The 17,377-nt window shown below is 39.9% G+C and overlaps 1 protein-coding gene across 1 annotated transcript in view; it reads right to left on the reverse strand.

The window, feature by feature from the left end:
• LOC109051983 (fibrinogen C domain-containing protein 1-like) overlaps positions 1–17,377 on the reverse strand; it is a 106,574-nt gene that overhangs the window by 75,476 nt on the left and 13,721 nt on the right. The gene's annotated exons all lie outside the window — the stretch shown is intronic.

A 17,377-nucleotide genomic window follows, 5' to 3' on the forward strand; every position in this document is an offset into this window, starting at 1 on the left:
TCAACAAATGTTTTGTTTTGCAAGGTGTTCCAGAGTCCCTTGTTTGTCCTGAGCAGTTAAACTGCCCACTGTTCTTTAGGAAAAATGCATTTCTGTGTAACTGAACCCTTAGTGGTGACTGTATGATTTTGAGATCCATCTTCTCACAATGAAGACAACTGAGGGAGGATTCAACTCTTACAAAAGGTGAAAACATCACTGACGCTCAAGAAGGAAATACAATGCATTAAGAGCTGGGGGTGCAAACTTTTGAACAGATTGATGAGGTGTAATTATTTCTTGTTTTGTTAAAAGATTATATTTTTTCATTTACTGCCCTTCGGAAACTACATAGATGTTTACATGTTTCCTAGAAATCAAAATAAGTACAATTTACACAGATCATCCAATAAAAAAAAAAAACAGGTCAATGCATATTTTTAAAATACCAAAAACACTGTAAATTAGTGCTAGCATTTGAGAAAGAGAGATGATTACGTTCATGATATGCTGATTAATCAAATCCAATTAACCACAAAAAAAACTATATTAGTACAATTTGTAAGTAAAGTAAACTGTAAGTAAATTTTACAGATAATTACAAAGAAACGGTAACTATCACATTAAACTGGTATGAAGACTGAAATAGTATTTTCTTGTAAAATGTATGTTTATGTACAAAAATGTACATACAACTATATATATATATATATATATATATATATATATATATATACATATATATATTAGGGCTGGGCAAGTTAATGCGTTATTATCACGTTAACGCATTAATTAATTAACACCAACAATTATTTTATTGCGCATTAACGCAGTTTTTTTATTATTATGAAAGTTGGTTGCTCACTGGCTATGAATACACATACAGCCAAACCATGGGTCACAGGAGGGGTGGGATGTTGATCAGTACTGGCTTGGGATGAGTATCATCACGCATCTCAACCAATGAGAGCATTTGGGGCCTAAGACAGCAGCAGCGCTCACATTAACGCTCACGATAAAATTATTTAGACTAAGCATCAGCATTCACAAACCACTGTTCACTGTTATTTTTAACAGAAAAGAATGCAACAAGCTCGTAATCACGACTTCATAAGTAGGGAAACAGGAAGTTTCCGATAGTACGTGTAGTCAGCTGAAGCATTCTCGCTAAGCACGATGGAGTGCCGTTTTGTTACCTTTGTGGTTTATTAATATTATTAATTGTTTGGGACGCAGTAACACACGGCCCTCTTCACAATATATTGCTTTACAGATCTATCACTCTTCCTGCTCAGAAATGTTCACACAATCATGCTGCACGCATCATAAGTTCCGTGGTCCGGCGCGGTTAGCGCTCACACTTACTGATCTATATATAACTGAACCGTGCTCTGGCCCACCTCTTCCAACCGAGCCAGGGACGGCTAAACGATCCGGACTTTGGGGGTCCAACACACTCAGGCACAGTTAAGATTGCTTAGTGTGAGTACACCCTTATTCTCCCGCATCCCGCACAAACGAGTCTGTACCCACCCGAACTTGCCCATCAAGTGTTGTCCCTCAACGCACTCTGTTGTGTTGGGTCCCACGATCGTGCAGGTCCCTACTCAGAAGGTGCCCGTAATAATGTAATGATTGAGCCTCTGGACTCTGAGCATAACTTGTTTTTCTATTACAAACTATAAAATATTTTCTGTAAAAATGTTAATGCCCTGGCAATGGCAAATAGCTTGTTTTATATTTAATTTTATTACATTAATGTTATAAGTTGAGATTCACAATAAATATTTTAACTGCTACTATGTGAAAGGAACACTGCTGTAAAAAAGCACCTTATTTGATTAAAGTATTTGTGAACCAAATATTATGGCACTTTTGTTCATAAAGCTGTACTTTTAAATGAAATAAGTGCACAATACACTGCTTTTGAATGCATTTTTGAATTTTGTGCATAACAATGTGATTAATCGCAATTAATCGCAGACAATCATGCGATTAATCGCTATATAGCACTAACATATAATTATACAGTACTTACATATAACTTTACAACTTAATAATACTTAATAATTTCCATTCTGTTTATTTCATACTTTTCCTTTTCCAATTCTGCATTCAAGTTGGGCAGAAGCCAAGGTTAATTGCGTTCATTTTTGTATCACACAATTAACAGCCCTACTTTAAATGGACAGTTTTCAAACATAAGACGCACCTCATTGTGGTTGAGACGCCTGTAAGATTCTGTTCTTCTTATTGTGCATTAAAAATGTAGCATAAAGCCAGAACCAGTGTACATTAGAAAGAGGAGTGGCAGTAGATAATTTGTGAACACTTTACACTGATTTCTGTGATTGCCCAGGGCCCAAGTGGTGGGCTGGAATATAAACGATAAGATGAGCAGTGTTTCCTTTGAGGATCTAGGAAGGCAAATCCCCACAGGGCAAAAGACTAGAAACTACAGACATAAGCCTTACAGCTCAATATTACGGTTTGGTTAAGTGCCCAGAGTTGACAACTCTCTCATCTATGCGAGTGTGTGCCAGCGTGTGGAAGTGTGTGTGTGTGCATTCGGCAGCAAATGCAGATATAACAACAAATGAAGTGAAGAACATTTGATGGGAAACTAGGGAATGCCACGCAGGCACTAGAGAGGGCTTGCTTATCATTTTGCCATGTCTTTTTATTCAGGGGGAGCCTGCATCGCTCGCCCCGCTGTTATTCAAGTGCCACTTCAATATTCCACTTGACAGTGGGTGTTGGTCCCTCGCGTGAGCTTCAAGTACATTTTGTGTATTTATTTGTCGCACTTTTACATATATGCCAGAGTGACTCAATGCCCATGTGCTGTAGTGCCATTTATGATTGAAATTAAATCACTGACACTCAGGCTGAAGCAGCGCACAGCTGCAATAAGATATATACAGGGATCAGCAGTAAGGAATATTTCAGGTCAGGTGAATTGTTTAGATTTCTATTTGCCAACATAATCCCTGGGCCATATATATATTTGTGCTGAGGCCAGTAAATATGTTGGTAAACAGAAATCTGAACAACTGGCCTGAATGGGTAAGTAGAAATATTAATTACATTTAAAAAATTACAAATTACATTCATTGTTTTATACTCATATGTAAATTATGAACTGAGTAATTAATAATACATTATATTTAGCATATTTTTTAAATATGATTTATTATCACTTTTTTAATGTAACTTTATCATGTTCTTCATCAAATGTTAAACTTGCTTTATAAGAAAAGAAAAAATGCAATAAATGAAAATGTGCAATAAAAACGTCTCGGGTTATGCATGTAACCATGGTTCCCCGAGAGGGAACGACAGGCTGTGCCCCCTAGGGGGCACATTGGGCAATGCAGTCTGCATGACCGGTGTCTGAAGCACATGTGAATCAACGCCAATCTATTGGTCCACCTGGCCCATGACATCATAGGCGGGGTGCCCGGAAGTATATAAGGCACCTGCTGAATAGATCATCAACTTAGCTATCTGAAGGAGACATAAACAGGCAGGCTGAAGGCATGGCGTGGCGGCGCAGCATCTCGTTCCCTCTCGGGGACCATTGGTTACATGCCCGAGATGTTCCGTTTTTTGTGTAATCTGAGATGATTCCTTTATAGGGTGCTACACTAGGTGGCACATTGGGGGAAGATTTGGGAATGTGATATGACTATCCTGGTGGGGGAGCACCAAGGAAACGACAGATGTACACCAAGCCTTTCCTCAGAAAGGGGCCATGCCACTGCACCATGGGCCGGTCACACAACTTGGCACAAATGGGGAACCCGATTAGATCAAGGGGAACATGCCACCCAAGTTAAGAGCACAACTAACCTCAGATAGCTATGCTATGTGAGCCATATAAGCCTGGATACACAAGACCACTGAGGAGACTAACAAGACAGCCTCTAGAGGAGCTCAAAAATAGCGACTTAAATCCCGGTAAGGAGAAATAGCTGCTAAGCTAGAACACAGCTATCCTCAGATAGCTATGTCCTAAAGGTCTTATGAAGGCTTGTAGACCAGAATAACCATACACAGCTAGCCTAGAAAGCCTGGCAAAACCTTCCTGCAAAGCTGCCCAGACAACAGAGAGTGGGCTATCTACTTACAACCCTAGCAGGGGAGATAGCACTGTCTAGGCAAGGGCTCAAGGAGACCGCTACTTAAAACCCTAAGCAGGGGAGCAATCACTGAGCTAGCACATAGCTGCCCTCAGACAGCTACAGTAGGTACCTAGGAAGGGGCTAACATAAGGGGGACTGACTGAGACTACCCAGACCACAGAGAGTGGGCTATCTACTTACAACCTCAGCAAAGGAGATAGCACTGTCTAGGCAAGGGCTCAAGGAGACCGCTACTTAAAACCCTAAGCAGGGGAGCAATCACTGAGCTAGCACATAGCTGCCCTCAGACAGCTACAGTAGGTACCTAGGAAGGGGCTGACATAAGGGGGACTGACTGAGACTACCCAGACCACAGAGAGTGGGCTATCTACTTACAACCTCAGCAAAGGAGATAGCACTGTCTAGGCAAGGGCTCAAGGAGACCGCTACTTAAAACCCTAAGCAGGGGAGCAATCACTGAGCTAGCACATAGCTGCCCTCAGACAGCTACAGTAGGTACCTAGGAAGGGGCTGACATAAGGGGGACCGACTGAGACTACCCAGACCACAGAGAGTGGGCTATCTACTTACAACCCAAGCAGGGGAAGATAGCGCTGTCTAGGCAAGGGCTCAAGGAGACCGCTACTTAAAACCCTAAGCAGGGGAGCAATCACTGAGCTAGCACATAGCTGCCCTCAGACAGCTACAGTAGGTACCTAGGAAGGGGCTGACCATAAGGGGGACCGACTGAGACTACCCAGACCACAGAGAGTGGGCTATCTACTTACAACCCAAGCAGGGGAAGATAGCGCTGTCTAGGCAAGGGCTCAAGAGACCACTACTTAAAATCCTAGACAGGGGAGTAATCACTGAGCTATCACATAGCTATCCTCAGATAGCTAGGCTCTAAGAAAGGAGATCACTCCAGGAGAGGGCTCACTGCAACTGCCAGTAAGACATAGCTAGCCTCAGATAGTTGTATTCAAGTAAGCCCGTCCTGCCATAACAATGGCTGTAATATAACCATCCTCAGATGGCTATACTCAGGAGGCCCCCAATCTGTGTCAGTCTCACGATAGGCTGACAAAGCACCGTGTCATTGACCAGGAGCTCACAAGAGGGAGATCTGGGCCATCAGTAAATGATTCGCTAAGAGCGAACACATAAACTTCATCAGTCTGAGATCAAAGCCTGATGTAAGCCGTGGCAAAAAAACACTAGAGGGCTGGACACAGCTATCCTCGAATAGCAGTTCCCTCAGATAAGGCTGAAGACAGGACAAAGACTTCATTGCTTGCTTGAGCCAGGCTAGAACATAGCTGCCCTCAGACCACCATATTCCGGATCAAAGTAAGCTTGAGCTGGAGCATAATGATCTGCAGACAGCTACACTCTGAGCAGGGACTGCTCACTTAAAACCTTGAAGAGGGGGATTAGTGTACTCAGCCCAAACTCACTAAGCAGGATTCAGAGGGACCGCCCACTTAAAAATACCCAGAAGCCTGGGGGGGCAGCCCACTCCTAAACCTTTCTGGGTTAATACAGGAAAGAACATTCCCCATAACCACTCTAGGTACTAAACCACCCTGGGAAAGAAAGCTCGCAGGCATTTCTCCACAGAATATTAAAATATATTCACGCCCAGCGAGGCTCTCCACACACAATAACATATTAGAGAGGCATTCCCCAAGCTGAATATAGCTCCACCCACAATCTCGCAGAATCAGGCTGAAATTATTCAGTGCTCACACTTCATGGTCATAACAACCCAATAGTATCTACAGCATCTGACAACCCGTTTAGAGATGATGTGTGGATCCAGCAGATCAAAGCGATCACCACGAGCTGGGATAAACTGTGCCGCGGCAACAGTGAACCGGGCCACAAAACACAAACGCTTCATCCCGCATCCCTCGGGAATAGGAACAAATGCGAGCGGAGCCTAGACATCGTGACTCATCACAAGAAGCGTGTTACTCTGAACGAACATGCTTTTCGCCAAGACAAACGCGAAAGCAGAATATGCTCTCGAGTGTTAGAATACAAACATGGAGGCACACATTCCCTCAGGCACTACTCGACTCAAGCACTATACACAGGATCGATAACCCAAAAGTGCATCTTAACCCTGCAAGTCCCGTGATCCAAGTGTTCGCCGTGCCTCGGCAGCAGCGAGACCTGAACCGTGAGACACAAATGCTTGTCACTCATCACTTGAGAAGAGGGACAAACGTGAAGGAGCTTCTCATTGGAAACACTCACAATGAGCGCATTCAGAGCCTTCAAGCACTGAGCGTGCAAGTTCTTCACCAAGACACATAATGTATAGATTGTGTGCCCTAAGCCATGTATCCCACAATCCAAGTCCTCGCCATGCCTCAGCAGCAGCAGGACCCGAACTGCAAGACACATGGCGCATAGAATGTGTGTGTCCTCAAGTGTCAGAAACCTCGGGCACGAAGGCACACACTCTCCACAACGCTCACCCACCCTTGTCTATCACACACTTCAAACAGATGCCTCCTAAAGACAGCAAAGAGGATGACGCATTCAGCAGGTGCCATTTTATACTTCCGGGCACCCCGCCTATGACGTCATGGGCCAGGTGGACCAGTAGATTGGCATTGTTTCACAAGTGCTTCAGACACCGGTCATGCAGCCTGCATTCCCCAATGTGCCCCCTAGGGGGCACAGCATGGAGTTCCCTAGAAGGGGGAACTACATTCTTTAAAAATATTCAGAAAAACAAGACAAAATAATAATAATAATAATAATAATAATACACAGAAAAATAATACTTAGGTTCCCGATTTTTAAGCAATTGAAATCAATGCAAAAAAAAAACTTATTATGTGAAGCTATTTAATAAATGTATCCTAGTTGACAGGTTTAAAATGTTGATGAGCTGAATTTGTGCAACCATGTCACAGAAAACCAAATGTTTGAGGCATTATAATGCATGTGCATGTTAAAAGAAGTAAGATATACTGATGGCGCAATTGGACATGAGTCAGTTAAACTATAGTCATTAATCAGAGTTCAACAAACTGAGTATGACACTAGCAACACCAAGGTCATAGGTCTGACAGGAAATGCATGCACTGTAAAAAATAAAAAATAACTTGAATGCATTTTAAGCTTCTTTGGAAAAAAAGCTTTTGCCAAATATGTAAATGTAAATGAGGTGGTCCTACATTTCCATGTGAAGTTAAATCACCAAGTGCTGTACACTTGCATATATGCAAACACACACCCACAAATGCAATAAATATCCAAATACCCTCTGAGATGTTGATTTAGCAGTCACTGCGGTGAATAACAGCTCCTGCTTTCATGCAAAAGTTCCAGTAAAACACATCTAAATTTACGATGCCTGTGTTCTGTCCCTGAGTAATGGATAGATTATTTTGCAGAGAATATTGTATTTCCATACTTGTGTGATAAAGTATCTCTTTACAAGACACCTATGAACAAAAGCACAAGTGCAGCCTGGTGAAGAGGGCCCTATTCCTGCACCGAGCGTAAGCATTGTCATATTTATTTTAAAGATAATTAATGTGAACAAAAGACTCTGGCCTACTTCATCATGCAGCAGCAGACGAGAGCGGTCTCAGATCAATTTGTTACAATAAAGCAACAATACCTGCTGTCTGCAGGAATTAGCCGAGCTTATATCTGACCCCTCTGCTGCGAGCATATCGCATACAGCCATGTGGCAACAAAGACGCGGGCGAGACCTGGCTTTTCCCTCCAGAGCAGCCCTGTGAGAAATCCTCACCGACACAATGATACAGCAAGCACGTCTATTCTATGTACGCGTGCACCATCAATCTTGCTCCTCTTTATTGTGATAGAGCCTCTCTACGGGTGTTTAGGAGAAAAACCGAGGGCTCGTAAACATTCGGTCACCGTTCCACGACCTGCATCTTAACTAGACGTCGGGCCCTGACCGTGGATGTCTTCGGAGGCATCTACACACCTTTACTTCCCTCTCACAGTCTAGTGGGCAGCAGGTATTCAGATGTCTCCTGAGCAGACACAGGTTGAGATTAGAGGGCCACGCTTAGCTGAGTGCAGACAATATTTGATAAGGGCTTTTATCTGTCACGCTGAGACGAGGCTCTTGAATAAGGAGAGGTGAAACAGAGGAGCTGGCGAACAAAAACACCACTGCATTTTTTCCAATGCCCTTTTTAGACCTGTAAGACCCACAGCGGATCGACACAGATACCAGCTGCAGGAACTAAGAGGGAGGTCAACCGCATTGACACGCTGGGAATGTCACATGACATAGTCAGTGATTGCTTACTCGGGAGATGTAGGTGAGGTATCGGGTTCTCCTTTTGACAGTGGTTTCCGATGTGCAAGAAAATGCACAAGAAAGAATGCATTGCCTGGCTATAATATAGCAAAATTCAGTTTGATCACTAAGTGACAACAATAAGATTAAATAGAAATTAATGGAGTGCAAATTTAGAGGAAAATCACCCTTGTAATTCAGATATACTCTGATTTAGAGTTGTGCAAAATCCAGAAATGAACAACTGGCTTCTTATTTCAATTAATGAGTGTTAATTTTTAATTTAAAGGAATAGTTCACCCAAAAATGCAAATTCTTTCATTAATTACTCACCCTTAAGTCGTTCCAAACCAGTAAGGCCTTCGTTCATCTTCGAAACACAAATTAAGTTATTTTTGATGAAATCTGAGAGCTTTCTGGCCCTCCATAGACAGCAACGCAACTATCACGTTCATGGCCCGGAATGGTAGTAACATCATTAAAATAGTCCATGTGACATCAGTGGTCCTACTTTAATTTTATGAAGCTACAAAAATGCTTTTCTTCTGTGTTTGTCTTCACTGTGCATTCACGAGATTACCATGATACATGCATGTGGTGCTGCTAATGCATTAGCCAGCATTCAGTAGAACCCGGATGTACAGCAGTTTGTTTGCAAAGAGAGGAATGCATACACATGAGAGAAGAAATTGTTGAATAAAGTTGTTATTTTTGTTTTCTTTACGCACAAAATACTATTCTTATAGCCATATAAAATTACAGTTGAACCACCGATGTCACATGGACTATTTTAACAATGTCCTTACTATGTTTCTGAGCCTTGAACGTGGCAGTTTCATTGCTGTCTATGCAGGGTCAGAAAGCTCTCGGATTTCATCAAAAATATCTTCATTTGTGTTCTGAAGATGAACAAAGGTCTTATGGTTTTGAAACAACATGAGGGTGAGTAATTAATGACAGAACATTCATTGTTGGGTGAACTATCCCTTTAATTGGCCACATGCTACAGGAAGTTAATCTGGAATTTGAATGGGAAAGACAGAAAGGATAAAATATAAAATACTGAGAAAAATATAAACTGAAATTAAAAATACAGTTCATCAACTCAAATATCTAAATTCAAATAAAAATTTCAATTCAGACTTCTTTTAAAAGGCTTTCTCAATTTAATTTTTCAGGACACATCAAGGAAGATCCTTCAAGCATCTGTCCTAGAGGAGAGGGGCACTTGGGCGCATCAGGGTACTTGCTTTTTTTTTCTTTTTTTTCGTCTAAACAAATTTAAGAGAAACATCTGAGAAAAAGTTAAAACGTAATTGAAGAACTCCATTAAGTCTCCAGAGCTATGAAAAAGCAACCTCCAAGCAATAAAATTTCCCGTGGGTGATCATGGGTGGTTTTGCTCACCATTAGTTTAATTGTAGGTTATAGGAGTTGAGCTACCAGGGAAAATGGTCTTCTCTCTGTTCCTGAAAAATATGACTCTCTTTTTGGAAGGGTCAGCATCCTACCCTTGAGACACATATAGTTTAATCATAATTCAATCAATACTAAGAAAACAACCCTGAACCTCATTGCATTTGTGTGTCCTTCTAATCTTATAAATGCAGCTCTGCCAATTACAAACCATGAGACTGTGAACTGCCTCAGGTTTATATTGGTTTTTCAATGAATGCATGTATTCTAAAGGGTTCTCAATATGATGAACAGCCAGCAAGGCTGCAGGCAGTTTCAATAGTGATGCACAGTCTGTTCAGCTTAGCTTCAATGTAAGGCCAAAGCTTTTAAAGTCACTTTTTTAGGTGTCATATGTTCTAATATGTATCATAATGTTGTTGCAAAGATGACCTTAAAACTAGCCATGTATTAGTGAAAATTAAACAACACTAAGCTTTTGAAAACATTCATAGACGTATAAATCCAGGCTATGAATGTAGCATGTGAGATGATGCAGCATGTGAATAGCAAAGATATTTCAACGGCTTAGCATCACTGTTGATTCCTTGGGCCTTTGAAAAGCTGTAATTTCTGATTTTTAATGTTGTAAATTGATTCTGAAATGCATTTTACCTTAGTATTTCTACCAGTGGTCAATCCACCTTCTACTTTGCTAAACTTAAAGGAACACAAGTATGTCAACATTTGCACAGCCAGTTTGTTACTATATGTTACAGAGAACCATCTTTGCGAGATAGACTAAGTTAACGTCCTCACTAAACAGATGGAAAAGGGCTTACATGTAAACAGTTAATAATATTTGTACATGCAAGGATAACAGGCAGACGGACAACACTTCCGGTCAACACCTGATAAAAAAAACTTGATGTTTACCACAATATTTGCTTTAGCTAAGGGGCTACTTTATCTTGCAATACAAATCTACAGCTCTTGTTGAAATATTGGGGTACCTCAAGGCTCTAATCTAGGCCCGACCTAATCTTCTTATAAGAGCTTAAGTTAGAAAGATGCTCTACCAGCTGTGCACATACATTGGGAGGGTGAAATAAACAGGCTGGCAGTCAGACATATGTAGTTGTTTACTTTTTCCCCTGAGGTACAGATCTTCCTGATTTAAGAGTGCTGGGTGTTCATTAACTACTGTACGGGTCTTGATGAGTGACCTTTTAATGTTCTCAATGCTTCAGCAGAAAACCAATCCCAGACAGACGAAAAAGCATCTGCTAATGTGTATGTAATTTGACCTACTAACAGCATACATTCAGAATATAGGCTATTTATATTCATTAGGGTTGAGAACCGAGAAAGAGGTCTTATTCAGAACTGAAAAAAGCTGAATGATTTCTATGAGTTTTGGTTCTGGAAATGGCATGTATTCTTTTGACTCTTATTAACTGATTATTTTTCGTGAATCAAAAACCCTGCAGAATCAGCCCAGTTCTCTCAGACTCACTCACTGAGCTGCATCTGATAGAGTGCAGAATTCATGTTCCATCAATTATGGCAAGTCATCCAGGTCCTGAAGCTGCAAAACAGCCCCAGACCATCACACTACCACCACCATGTTTGACTGTTGGTATGATGTTCTTTTTATGAAATGTTGTGTTGGTTCTATGCCAGATGTAACGGGATCCACACCTTCCAAAAAGTGCCATTCAAAGATGGACTTTCTGGTGTGTTTTTGATCATTTTTCTTGTTTGTAATAAAGGTATTTTTTTTAAAACTTTGAGTTTATGTTTTTTGGTTAAAAATGGTATTTGCCTTGGTGTTTTGGGGTTGATTCAAGTTTTTGCCCAGTCTCTTTCTTATTGTTGAACACTGACCTTAATTGAGGCAAGTGAGGCCAGCAGTTTTTTAGATTTTTTTCTGGGTTCTTTTATGACCTCTTGGATGAGTTGTCACTGCACTCTTTTTGGTAAGCCGGCCACCCCTGTGAAGGTCCACCACTGTTCCAAGTCCCAAAGCCTTAGAAATGGCTTTATAACCCTGATACATGTCAACTATTTTGTTTCTCATCTGTTTTTGAATTTCTTTAGATTGCAGCATGATGTGTTGCTCTTTAAGCATGCTTCATTTTGTCAGACAGGTTCTATTTAAGTGATTTCTTTATTCAACAGGTCTGGCAGTAATCAGGCTTGGGTGTGGCTAGTGAAATTTAACTCAGCTTTATAAAATTATGCAGTTAATCACAGTTCTTTCATGATTTAACAGGAGGGGGCAATTTATTTTTCATATGTTTGGACAGGGGGAAGTCATGGCCTAATGGTTAGAGACTCGTAATTCGTAATCCAAAAGGTTGCAAGTTCAAGTCGCAGGCTGGCAGGAATTTTAGGTGGGGGGAGTAAATGTACAGCGCTTTCTCCACCCTCAATACCATGACTGAGCTGCCCTTGAGCAAGGCACTGAACCCCCAACTGCTCCCCGGGCGCCGCAGCACAAATGGCTGTCCACTGCTCCGGGTTTGTGTTCACTGCTGTGTGTATCCACTTTGGATGGGTTAAATGCAGAGTATGGGTCACCATACTTGGCTGTATGTCAGGTCATCTTTTTTTCACTTAATAAATGAAATCATCATTTAAAAACTGCATTTTGTATTTACTTGCATTATCTTTGTGTAATATTAAAATCTGTTTGATGGTATGAATCTTTTAAGTGTGACAAATATGCAAAAGATTAAAAATAAATAAATAAATAAAAAACAGGTTGGGGGCAAAAACTTTTTCACACCACTGTATATCACATACAGTATTTAACATTTATATTGCACTCAGGTTCAAGCTGCTGCCACGGTTTATATGAAGGTTTCAACCGAAGACCCCTAGAGCACGTTCAGTCCCTTCAAAACACACAAGTCTTAAATGTGGTCAAGCTTCAGTTGTTTTACAAATTAGACACTTGTAAGGCCAAAAGCCTGAAAGCAACACCCGTCAACACGCATTAAGGGATCACTAAGCTGTTCGCCCTGAATTACACAGCAACCCAAGGCCTAAAAAATATCTTGTGATACAACGTGAAAGCAGAAATCCCAACGAGTAAATCTTAGTGCTTTGGGCAGACCAGATGTAGGGGATTATTCTTAATCTACAAAATGGCCACACAACTCTAGCACTTCTTCTCCAGTTCGTTTATCACTAACATTGCACGGCAGTAAGTCGCAGGAACCTGAGCACTGACTCACTACGAGATCCGCACTGCCGCAGCCACACAAATCAAAACACACACACACATGTTCACACGTACCAGCACAATTTGTGCTGGCTAGAATATGTGGCTTCATTAGCCGGTTTTAAATGATAAATAGTTTATTATGGGGGGGGGGGGGGGGCATGTCTGAGGCTGTCAAAAGCAGACCATTCCTCCCCCTCCCACCAGCTCTACCGAAATTATTAAAACGGAATTTTGCTAAAGTTTGAAACTGCTTTTCTGAGCCAATAGGTGATGACACCTTGAGTAGGGCCCTCTGCGTATCTTTGAAACATCTCACGAGCATCTCTAAAGCTTCTAACGACGCCTCGCAGACAATCCGAGAAGTTAGCACCGGGTCAAAGCAATGCAACATGCTCGTTGTAGCCTGAGGTGAATTATAAAAATTATTCTACTTCATGTGTAGGGTGAGACGGGTAAAGAAGGCAGGGGATATGACTTCAAAATGAATGCATTCTCTCTTAGCACACATATAGTTACTTAAAACAGAAAGAAAACAATGGTTCCCCAACTGTAGAGAGGTCAAACTTAGATATATACAAACGCAGGTCAAAAAACAGCATTCGTTGTATAAAAATTGCAGGTCTTTCTGCGTAAAAGCACAATGTGGCGCTATTCGAAGGCATTTACAGAGAAGCATTCATACTTTGAGCTCTGTGTCCTCTCACCATCTCAAAGGAAATAAGTGGGTGCCGCTGCGGATAGAGGAAATCAACACTTCAACAGTACATGTTGCTTCACGAAATGGCCGTCATGTGCAGCTAAAGTGGGTCTAAAATCGCGGCCATCAATTTTTAATCATAGTCCTCCTCCACTGACCCTAAACCTCCTTTCTGCAAACCGTAGATAACTTGGACTTGTGTTGGACTGTGAATGTGAAAATGTATGCCTGCTCTTTTTGTTGAGATTCACTTGCCTCTTCAGCTAGAGGAAAGAAAAATCATAACTGAGCTCTTTTTAAAATCAAAATTGAAAGATTGCAATATGGTCCCAAAATATCTTACAATATAACATAATCAGTGATATATTTATTTATGTAGTCTTTTATTTTTGTTGTTTTATTCAATATAATAATTATTATTATTTTTATATAATATTAAACAACTGTTTTTAACATATACTGTACATATATATTAATAAGAAGTGTTTCTTGAGAACCAAATCAGCATATCAGAATGATTTCTAATCATGCGACACCAAAATTCAGCTATGCCATCACAGTAATAAATCACATTTTAAAATATAACAAAATATACAACAGTTGTTTTAAATTTTAATAATATATCAAAATATTACTGTTTTACTTTATTCTGATCAAACAAATGCAATATTGATAAGCTTGTGATAAAAAAAAAAAAAATAAATCCTACTTTGTTTCAGTTAATTCTGCTGTAGTTTTTGTTGATGTAGCAATGTTGTGTCTTTTTCTTTAATGAACTGTTGTAAAAAAGCAACTAGCACACTCACAGTGGTGGACGAAGTACACAAATCAAGTACTTGAGTAAAAGTACAGATACGTATAATAAAATAATACTCCAGTAAAAGTAAAAGTACTCCTTTTTCAATTTTACTCGAGTGAAAGTACAAAAGTACTCGATTTTTTATGTACTTAAGTAAAAAAGTACTGATAGATTTTATATAGGCTGGCTACTTAATTTTATATTAGCACATATTTTTTTTTATAATCCTACTGCTCAAAATACCTGGAATTTTCTCAAAATAACCACTACATGGAGTCAAGATATATTTTTGTTGTTGATATGGACTACGCTGACAAGAGTGATGTAGTAATGTTCACTGTGAAGCTTACACTGCGATGTACCTGAGAGAAAACAGATTTGTGACCCTGGACCACAAAACCATAAGGGTCAATTTTTTGAAATTGAGATTTAGGCATCATCCGAAAGCTGATTAAATAAGCTTTCCATTGATGTTTTGTTTGTTAGGAAAGGATGATATTTGTCTGAGATACAACTATAGGAAAATCTGGAATCTGAGGGTGCAAAAAAATCAAAACACTGAGAAAATCACCTTTAAACTTGTATAAATGAATTCTTAGCAATGCATATTACTAATCAAAAAATAAGCTTTTATATATTTACAGTAGGAAATTTAGAAAATATCTTCATGGAACATGATCTTTACTTAATAACCTAATGATTTTTGCCATAAAAGAAAAATTAATCATTTTGACCCATACAATGTATTTTTGGCTATTGCTACAAATATACCCCAGTGACTTCAGACTGCTTTTGTGCTCCAGGGTCACATTTGATCATCAGATTTTCACCAGTAAGAAAAAAAGTGTTTTAAAATTTGTTGTTTTGTAGAACATCACAGTTATATATGACACGAGAATAAGGCCTGAAGTTAGGAAGAACATTTTCTCAAACCTTGTCTGTGGTGTAAAAACACTCCTGGCCAAATACTTCCAGAGGGCATCACTTCCCACTTTGATAATTACTGTAGTTACCATGTTCTGAACATCACAGCCTTTCTTTTTCCCCCAGATATAATATATTTAGGTGGTTGAATAAAAATATTTGGACTTTATTTTTTAAAATTACCTCAACTTAGCACCAGCAAGCTTGTTAGACAGTTAGCATCAGCTACCAATATTTACTTATTTTCAGTATGGTTATGAATAAACATTCATATCTGTCTACTTGGGTGGTTAATTCAAACAATATAAACGTTTATACTGTTGATAAACAAAATAAAAACAGACGTCACATAGGGATAAATGCGTAACATTTTAATACAACTGTTAATGTTATGGCAGCGGGAATTTGAACGTGCATTAGTTATTTTATTTAATCTGTGTTAATTTAATGTTTTGTTTTTTTTGACCTAAGAGGCACAGATGCTGATGTGTTTGCATTCAAGCATTTCAGTGGACTTAAATAGTTCACCCTTTACAGAAGAATTAGTTCACAAACAACTGACAATTTTGACCTAAATATGATTTTCAGTTACAATAATTAATCTCAAAATTCGACATTAGTAACTTACTTTTAGCAGCATCAGTCGAGCGCGCTCACAAGATCTCCCGGTTGTGAATTGAGTTCACTAGATACTCGCACTAAACGGTTCATTTGAATCAGTGAGTTGTAGACTCGAGAACAGCTGCAATCAGATCATTCTAATTCGTGAATTAATCGTTTGGTGCGATTTGCGACCCGATTTAAAAGGTTCATTGAAAAGAATCAGTTCATTCTTGAATCAGACACCGCTTCTGGGTCTCAGAGCACGTGATATATTATAAGGAGTAACGATATGTTTTATGAAATGTAGTGAAGTAAAAAGTACGATCTTATGCTTTGGAATGTAGTGAAGTAAAAGTAAAAGTTACTTAAAATAAAACTACTCCAGTAAAGTACAGATACTTGAAAATGTACTTAAGTACAGTAACGAAGTAAAGCTACTCCGTTACTGTCCACCACTGCACACTCGTAACTGTGGTGAAAAAATTGCAGCATTCACTGGGCTTAAGAAACATCAGAGACAAAGGTGATACTTTGTTAACTGCATGAGTGCCCTTGAAGAAATAAACTTTGGGAGTGTGCACAATATCTTCAAGGCAAAACATATATTTACTGCTATATACAACAAAAAGTGTTTGCAACTGTAGTGTGTGTCCACTCAACTGACTGTTGACATGATTTAGCCTCAGCGTGTGGTGTGTGTGTGTGTGTTTGTGGCTTGTGTATGCATAACTCGGCAGAGTGGCAAGCAGCAGTGACAATGCCTTCTCTCTGCAGGCTTGCCTGTCAGTGCACTCCAAGGACAGGCAGCGATGTGTGCAGGCAGCGATTTGTCTTTCAGGCCTCTTCTGGGCTCCAGAGAGCAGCTTCTGCAGGGATGCAATAAGTCACCATTCACACTCTTCCTCTTTGCTCCCTAATGGCTGACACACAGAATTCAGCTCTGGCTTTGCTCTGACATGCTGGATCAGAACTGCAAGAGACAAAAGATCAGCCTGTACACATACACAGACACACAGTCACGGGAAGCTATATGAGAGAAAGTAAATGCATAAGACGTAAAAGCGAACAGTGCCTCTTATTTGTGAGATGCCAGCAGTGAGCAAACAGATCTCAAAATGTTATTTCGCTGTGTTTGAGCAGCAAGTGAAATGTTGTTTTGGTTGTCTTGTGCACAAGGAGTTCTACATCCTTCAAGAAAAAGTTCAAAGGAATGAGAAACTTTCAGGAGAAATCCAGTTGTGACATTTAGTTTGGGAGTCTGAAATGAACATGATTTCAGAGGAACTTCATATTTTACTGAAACATTGCAAAATCTTTTGTTAAA

Source organism: Cyprinus carpio, chromosome B8, assembly GCF_018340385.1.
Source record: "Cyprinus carpio isolate SPL01 chromosome B8, ASM1834038v1, whole genome shotgun sequence".
NCBI classification, from domain to species: Eukaryota; Metazoa; Chordata; class Actinopteri; order Cypriniformes; family Cyprinidae; genus Cyprinus; species Cyprinus carpio.